We start from the raw sequence: 9183 nt of genomic DNA, 5'->3' as shown, positions 1-9183 counted from the left end.
GAATAAGAAAAAGAATTTCTTGGATCTGAGAATTGACATTTTTCATCAAATTTAGGAAGATTTTTGCCATTATTTTTTTAAATACTTTTTCTGCTTCATTCTCATAGTTTTTTCCTCCTGGGGTCCAGGTACATATATGTTAAACTGTTTGATAATGTCCCACGGGTCTTTGAGACTCTATTCATTTTTCTTAGTCTTCTTTCTTTCTTTCTGCTCTTTTGTATTCCTCATCCCCCAAAGTGTCCTTATGTCCCTTTTTAACCCTTCCCTCATGTTGCTTCCCATTTGTCAGTCTGTCCTCAGGGAACCACTGATCTGCTTTCTGTCATTTTCAATTAGTTTGACTTTTCTAGAATTTTATCTAAATGGAATCATATTCTCTGTATTCTGTTGAGCTACTTTCACTGAGCATAATTACTATGAGGTCAAACCATGTTGTTGTATGTATCAGCAGTTAATTCATTAATATTTCATTTTTTGATGTTTACTGCTTATGTTGACTTTGCATCCATTGACTCAGCTAAAGTTCACTTATTAATTTTAATAGTTTATAAGTAAATTTTAATATATTTTATATGAATGACTTCATGTATTCTATGAATAATGACTTCTTGTTCTTCCTTTTGTTTTTATTCTTTACATTTCTTTGCTTTATTGTGTTTTAGAATAATACTTAATAGTAGGTATCTGATCTCAGGTGAAAACACAATACTTCACTATTACATATCATGTTTGTTCTGGATTTTCATATACACCTTTTTTGTTGTTGCTGTATTAAGGAAGTTTCATTATGTTTCTAATTTGTTAACACTTTTTGTTTTCTGTCATAATGATATTGAATTTTTTTTCAAATGCTCCTTTTGCATCTATTATAGAGTCATATAACTTTCTCTTTATTCTAACAATGTGGAAGATTACATTTATTAATTTTGAATGTTAACATTGCATTTTAAAAATAAACTCAAGCTGGTAATAATAACATAGTATCCTCCTTTTGTATGACTTGATTTGGTTTTCTAATATTTTGTTAAATATTTTATACCAACTTGTACAGCTGACATTAGTCTGCAAACTTCCTTTTTTTAGATGGCTTTTTCCAGTTTCTGGTATCAAGGTTATGCTGGCCTCATAAAATGATTTAGGAAGAATTCCTCTTTTTAAGTATGCTGGCAGAGTTTGTGTAAGATTGATGTTCTCTATGCAGTATTTGGTAGATTTCACCAGTGAAGTCTGTACTTTCCTCAAGGGAGTTTCATTTTTATATATTCCATTTATTTAATGTTTTCTTTATGAAATGTTATGAAACTATTCATATTTTCATCTTCTTCCTGTATTATATTTGTAAGTTGTTTTAAAATGTTGTTCATAATATGAACTTTTTTTTTCATGTTCTAAAATCTGTAGGGATGTTCTTTTTTTGCAGTCCTAATACTGATCATGTGTGTCTTCTACACCTCCTTTCTTCCTTTCTAGAAACAGCTTTTGGCTTTCTAGATTTTGGTGTTGTATGCTAGTTTTCCATTTCACCAATTTCTATCAGTTTTATTTTTCCCATCTGTGTCCTTTCTTTGGGTTTAATTTGTTCTTCTTTTCCTAACTTCTGTAGTTGTTCATTAATTTTACTTTACTCTTTTTCTCAAATACCCATTTTAGGCCATACAGTTTCCTCTGAGTATGGCTTTATGGTATCTCACTACTTTTTTTTTTTTTAAAGATTTTCTTTTTTAAGTAATCTCTACAGTCAACCTGGGGCTTGAACTCACAACCCTGAGATGAAGAGTTGCATGCTCTACTGATTGAGCAAGCCAGGCAACTCTGTATCGCAGGATTTTCAATGTATTTTTTACTACTACTTTGTTCTACACAATTTCTAGTTTCCACTGTGATTTCTACTTTGACCAAGAGGATTTTAAGAGTATATTATTCAATTTGCAAACATTAGGAGATTTTGTTAGTTATATTTTTTATACTGACTTCTAGCTTAATTCCACTGTGATCAGAAAACATATACTCTTTGGTTTAAGACCTTTGAAATTTACTAAGACTTGTTTTATGACCCCACACTTTTACTTTTGCTTTTACATTTAATTTTCTAAATTTCCACCTGAGCTCAGAAAGCATGTATACTCTGCAATATTCCATATGTGTTCAGTAAGTCAAGTTTGCTAATTGTCTCATTTAAATCTATATCCTTACTGATTTTTTTTTTAATTTTCCCTATTTGCTCTATTTACTATAATGGGCTGGATGTGGTTTCCTTTGTTATGTTTCTCTGCTTATATCACTTTTGAAAAAGTTTTGGCCATTATTATTATTATTTTTTAAATATTTTATTTTTATTTATTTGACAGAGACAGCCACAGAGGGAACACAAGCAGGGGCAGTGGGAGAGGGAGAAGCAGGCTCCCCACTGAGCAAGAAGCCTGATGCAGGGCTTGATCCCAGGACCCTGGGTTCATGACCTGAGCCAAAGGCAGATGCTTAACTGACTGAGCCACCCAGACACCCCTGGCCATTATTTCTATAAGTAATGTTTCTGCCACAATCTCTCCTCCCTCTACTTCTGAGATTTGTCAAAAGGTATGTTGTACTTCTTCTCTGTGTGGCATATTCCTTATGTTCTTTCTGTGTTTTCCATCTTTTTCCTCTCTGTGCCTCAGTTTAATTTCTATTGATCTTTCTTCCAATTCAGCAATTCTCATCTGCTTCTCTACCCTTTTCTTTTCAGTTCCTTTATTTTTCAGTATAGAATCTGCATTTAATTCTTTCTTAAATTGATTTTAACTGTGTGCTGGAATTCTTCCTCTTCTGTTTTCTAGAGCATATTTATCACAGTTTTTTTAAAGTTCTTTTTTGACAACTCTGTTACCTGGACTTTCTGTGGGACTGTTTTTTAGAACTTGTGTATTGTAATTTTTTTTGTCTCTTGGTATGCTAAATAATTTTTATTAAATGCCTGACAATATCCAATGGAAAAAAGACAGTCTCTTCAATAAATGGTGCTAGAAAAACTTGGACAGCCACATGCAGAAGGGTGAAACTGGACCATTCTCTTACACCATGCACAAAGATAAACTCAAAATGGATGAAAGACCTAAGTGTGGGACAGGAATCCATCAAAATCCTGGAGGAGAACACCTCCAAAGAGGCAGTAACCTCTTTGACCTCTGCCACAGCAACTTCTTGCAGGACACATTTCTAAAGGCAAGGGAAACAAAAGCAAAAATGAACTATTGGGACTTCATTAAGATAAAAACTTCTTCACAGCAAAGGAAACATTCAACAAAACTAAAAAGCAACTTATGGAATGGGAGCAGATATTTGCAAATGACATAACAGATAAAGGGCTGGTATCCAAGATCTTTAAAGAATTTCTCAAACTCAACACCAAAAAACCAAATAATCCAGTCAGGATATGGGCAGAAGACATGAATAGACACTTCTCCAAAGAAGATATCCAAATGGCCAACAGATACATGAAAAATGCTCCATGTCACTTGTTATCAGGGAAATACAAGTCAAAACCATAATGAGATACCATCTTATACCAGTTAGAGTGGTTAAAATTAATAAGACAGAGAACAACAAATGTTGGCAAGGATGTGGAGAAAGGGAAATCCTCTTACAATGTTGGTGGGGATGTAAGTTGGTACAGCCACTCTGGAAAACAGTATGGAGGTTCCTCAAGAAGTTAAAAATAGAGCTACCCTATGGCCCAGCAATTGCACTACTGGGTATTTACCCCAAAGGTACAGCTGTAGTGAAAAGAAGGGGAACCTACATCTCAATGTTCATAGCAGCAATGCCCACAAGAGCCAAACTGTGGAAGGAGCCGAGATAGTCTTCAACAGATGAATGGATAAAGATGTGGTTCATATATACAATGGAATATTACTTAGCCATCAGAAAGGATAAATACCTACCTTTTACATTGACATGGATGGAACTGGAGGGGATTATGCTAAGTGAAATAAGTGAATAAGAGAAAGACAATTATCATATGGTTTCACTCATATGTGGAATATAAGAAATAGTGCATAGGATCCTAAGGGAAGGGAGGGAAAATTGAACGGGAAGAAATCAGAGAGGGAAACAAACCATGAGAGGCTCTTGACTCAAGGAAACAAACTGAGGGTTGTGGAAAGGGATGTGGGTGGGGGGATGGGGTAACTGGGTGATGGGCATTAGGGTGGGCATATAATGGGATGAGCACTGGGTGTTATGTGCAATTAATGAATCACTGAACACTACATCAAAAACTAATGATGTACTATATGTTGGCTATTGAATTTAAATTAAAAAAAAGAAAAAAATAAATTCCTGACATTGTATTTTTTTTAATTTTTATTTTTAAGATTTTATTTATTTGTGAGAGAGAGAATGAGAGACAGAGAGCATGAGAGGGAGGAGGGTCAGAGGGAGAAGCAGACTCCCTGCTGAGCAGGGAGCCTGACGTGGGACTCGATCCCGGGACTCCGGGATCATGACCTGAGCTGAAGGCAGTCACTTAACCAACTGAGCCACCCAGGCGCCCCCTGACATTGTATTTGATAAATGTTGGAGAGAACTTGGAGCTCTGGACCAGTCTTCCATTCCTAGGCTTCACTTGTGCTTCGTGCAGGCTGCTAAAGAGGGAGAGGTCATCCTATTCTGGTCAGTAGCTGAGCCCAGCCTTTGTCCTGGCGGGTTGTCTCTGGTTTACCTTTACTCCTAGGGCGTATCCCTGAAACAGTCATTCCCAAAGCCAGTGGTGTTGTCCAAGGTTTCTCCTCATTGGTCAGCTGTGAGGTCTATTTTTTTTCCTTCCACTTAGCTTTATGAGAACACTTTAAACTATAGCTAGCATATCTCAGACTTCTGACCATCACTTTCTCCTGGTTTTGTCTGTTTTTATTTTTATTATTATTTTTTTACCAGTCAGTGTTTAGGCCCTTAGGTTGCTGCTTTGGAATCTAGAAATCTGTCAAGGAGAAAGGCTGGACCAAATGTAGGCTCATCTCTGTTTTTCTTCTGCCTTGGATCATGGCCCCTCAAATTCTTTTTTTTTTTTTAAGATTTTTTTTTTTACTTATTTATTTGAGACAGAGAGAACGAGAGAGAGAGCACATGAGAGGGGGGAGGGTCAGAGGGAGAAGCAGGTTCCTTGCTGAGCAGGGAGCCCGATGCGGGACTCGATCCAGGGATTCCAGGATCATGACCTGAGCCGAAGGCAGTCGCTTAACCAACTGAGCCACCCCGGCGCCCCAGCCCCTCAAATTCTTGTTACCTTCTCAACTTTCTGCTGCCTCCAAACAAGTACTTTTAATATTCTATCCAAGTTTTTAGTTGTTCAGTGTGGGAGGTTTGGTTTATTATAAACTAGTCCACCATAGCTGGAATCATGTATACATTTTTTAAGAAAAAAATCTCACTTATCCTCATCTTGCAAGTCTAGTTATGTGCAGAACCAGAATCTGGGCCAGGTCTTCATCCAGGACTCCACAGCTCCCTGTAGTAGCCACATCTAAGGGCTTACACCTCTGCCAAGGCAATGAGGAGAGTGTTTGGATGTGTCAGCAGGCAGAGGAGGAGCCAGCTGAGTGGTGGCTGCTCTGCTGGCATGGGTCAGCTAGCTTGTTTAGTCACCTAAGCCTCTGCTCTCATCCTGAGCTTGGCTAAAGCCACACTTTTGATGAAGGCAGTCACATTCATCATTCATTCGTGGAGACAACCTAAGACTTGGGGCCTCACATGTGACATGCTGCTCCCCTGCACTGCCCCTCTCCCATATGAAGAGGTATGTGTGGCAGGAAAGCTTTCCAGGTGACATTGGTCTCTAGCAGTCAGTTGATTTAGAAAACTGGGCTAGGATATTTATTGCCTTTGGGACATGTACGCAGTGAGGCAAATTGTATCTTGGGTCTGAAAGACAATTGGCTTGGCCTAAAAGGAACTAAGCACATAAGTGCTTTATTCATAACACCAGGAAGTACAAGCCACAAAACTCCTCAGTTACCATTTTCCTTCTGCAGGAAATGAACCAACAGACATCACCAACGTGGCTAGAAGTTTGACCTTAGTTTGAGCTGAAGAGAGAATGTGGTCTCAGGGCTGGGTGTGGAAGGGGAGGCAGTGAGTAGAATGAAGGAAGAAGCCAGTCTGTTATTTGGTGGAAGACGTCAACCATAAGATTACTTTTTAGTGGCCACCAAACAGCTTATGACAACATGGTAATGGTTATTTTCCTCATTTCTCCTCCAAATGTCATAGTGGCTGACTAGGCTGTTGTCAAGATGGAGGCTAAAGTAATGTACTTGCCCACATTCCTCCCCTCTACATCCCTAAGAATGTCCATAATTAAAACTGTCTCTTTAATGACCCCATCTTTTGTCAAATGCATGTGAAATGGGCCATGTTTCCCTCCTCACATGGTATCTCGCTTTTCAGGAGGATCAGTCATGGAATGGAAACTGTAAGCCTCTCCCTTGCTTACTCTTCACTAAAGGAAAGAGCTAATATGATTGGTGATAGCTTGCTGGGTTTTTTAGGTCTGCACTGCCCAAGGCTGGGGATACTGGGCCTCAATAGCAAAAACAAACTGAACAACAAAACCCAAAACCAGGCCCCACTTTCTCCTTTCTTGTGCCACCTCTGTCATCATCAGTAGGCTGTGCCAGGACCCTCTCAGTCTTATGCTATAAACAGCTCAGGATGTGCTCCTCCTCCTTCTACTCTTCTGAAGTCCTGATCAGGGAGATCCAGCTGCCCACCTGGACCAGGATGCAATAGCCATGAAGGTGTGGGTTTTCTTGCTTTGGAGCAGGCCTAGGAGGCCTGTCCTGGCTTCAAATCCAATCTACATCATCCTGTACAACTATTGCCAAATCATCTACTAAATACTAAAGCTATTATCTTGATCCCCACTGGGTCATGTGTCATTCTCTGAACAAGTCCCTCATAGGAAGAACACCTGTCCCTACCTTTTAGGTATTTTTTGCTCCCAGTGGCTGGATGTACATTTACATACTTTGACATAAGCAAGACATGATATTAATATTTCTTAGTGTGCTCATGCATTTATTCAATATGTAATATAAAAAAGGCTGAATCACCAGGTTGCAATCATACAAAAAAATATATTTTTAAGCATCCATCTTGGTATTCTAGATTCCTAAAACATAAGTCTCTAGTCACTTTAGTAAATGGATATACCAGACCATTATAACTGCAAGTAGCAATAGCAGAAAGACAGGAAAAAAAGAAACCACAGCAGAAACAGAACTGAACAATTCAAACAAACATGTGAGAACAGAAGCACCATATATAATGTTGACTAGTGTTCATTCAGCTTTCTGAGCTCCTTGGAGAAAGGTGCTACTTGAAATATAAATAAAATAGATATTTTCCCCACATTCCTCATATCCTTTTTCTGGGTACAAAATGTATAGAGCATCAGGTTACTGTTCAACAAAAATTATATTATGGGAGACTTCAAAGGAGTTCCTCAAGGGAACTTGGGGACTGATCCACTGGTATCTCCTACGACCACCTTGTTTTTCCATCAGTTCTGATGCCTGAGACCTCAGGGAGTGAGGTCTATGGAGTTTTGGAAGAGGAACCTGAAAACTATGTGCCAGATTGCATCCTTGTCAAATGGCCTCATTCAGGGCAGTGACTTGAAACTTTACTTACCTTATCCCAGGACACAGGTCTACAATCATGGAAATGGAAATGACTTACCATTGGAAAATTGAACTGCAATCCTCTAACTTAAAATGTAGATGTCCTAGCAGGTAACTAGCACTCAATTTCTATCTGCTGAATGATGGCGCTAACAATTAACCTACCCAATGCAACTTATGCTGAGTTGGAAAGGAATATATGGGAAAGGTGAGGAATTTACAGTCTGAAAGAGATATAGAGGCCATGGGCCAAAGGAGTGCTTCTCTGTGGGATCTGGTTTTATCTGAGGACACCAAAAACTTGCCATCTTGTCTCCAGACTCTACACATATACATATGTGCTTGTTGGCTCAGAAACAACCAGATTCTCAACATCCTTAAGCAAGAAAAGAATTTGTTGTTTAGTCTTTGAAGAAATGACTCCCAGGATGGTGTGGAGAGATTCAGCAACCAAAAATCTGACAGAAAATATTCAAAACATTGGCTAAATATATAATGAATATCATGAAGGAAAACAAAACAAAACAAAACAAAACAAAACAAAACAAAACAAAAAACAAAACATTGGCTTGGTCTGTGGTTTTCCAGTGAAACCCCCTTGCCCTTTTTGAAGATCCCCATGATGGCCAGCCTCCAAGACAACCCCCACCGATTCTCTCCTCCAGGGACTTACGTGCTTCTCTATCCCCTCCCCCACTGAAAAGGGCTGACCTGTGTTACTAACAGGATTCTATAGATATGACAGCATGTGACTTCTGAGGTTAGGTCATAAATGATGTTGTGACTCTGCCTTGCTTCTTTTGGATCACATGCTCTGGGGGAAAGCCAGCTGCCATGTCATGAGGACACTCAAGCAACCCTACAAAGAGGTCCATGTTAGGAACTGAGACTTCCTGCCAACAACCATGTTGAACCTCAGTTTCCTGGTTTGTAAGATGGGAGTGTTCCCCCAAACCATGTCTCTACTCCTTCTACCTTCTTTGACAGGCTTCTTCTCTCCCTCTAGTAGTGCAGTTTGTTCTGTCAGTCCTTAGGTAAATTTCTTGGTAATTCAGAATGATTTGATAGTTATCTAGTTATGTTCAAGGGATGAGGCAAGTCTAGGGTCCTCCTACTATGCAGCCATCTTAGCTCCCATTTTCATCTAATACAAAGCTTATTTTGAAATACAGTGTTGACTGTCTCATGCAATTTTTTGAACACTGTACTGAAAGTGACAAACAGAATGGCCTGTATGGGGACAGAATGGTTCTAAGTGCATCAGTTGTGGACCCTCGTGATTGTGTTGGCTGACTGGGAGCTCCAGCTGCTGCCACTGCCCAGCAATATGAGAGATGATCATACTGCATTCTGCTAGCCTAGGGAAAGATCAAAATTCAAAATTCTAAGTACAATTTCTACTAAATGTGTATCTCTTGTACTATCATGAAGTTGAAAAATCCTAAGTTGAACCACAGTAATTTGGGGGCCATCTGTAATTTAATACAGAACTGAACAAGTCCTTGTTTCTGGGTTGTCTTTT

The sequence above is a fragment of the Mirounga leonina genome, unplaced genomic scaffold (genome assembly GCF_011800145.1).
Source record: "Mirounga leonina isolate KUSES-001 unplaced genomic scaffold, KU_Mleo_1.0 Mir_150, whole genome shotgun sequence".
Lineage (NCBI taxonomy): Eukaryota > Metazoa > Chordata > Mammalia > Carnivora > Phocidae > Mirounga > Mirounga leonina.
The sequence above is the reverse complement of the archived record's forward strand: the minus strand, read 5'-3'. Positions refer to the sequence as shown.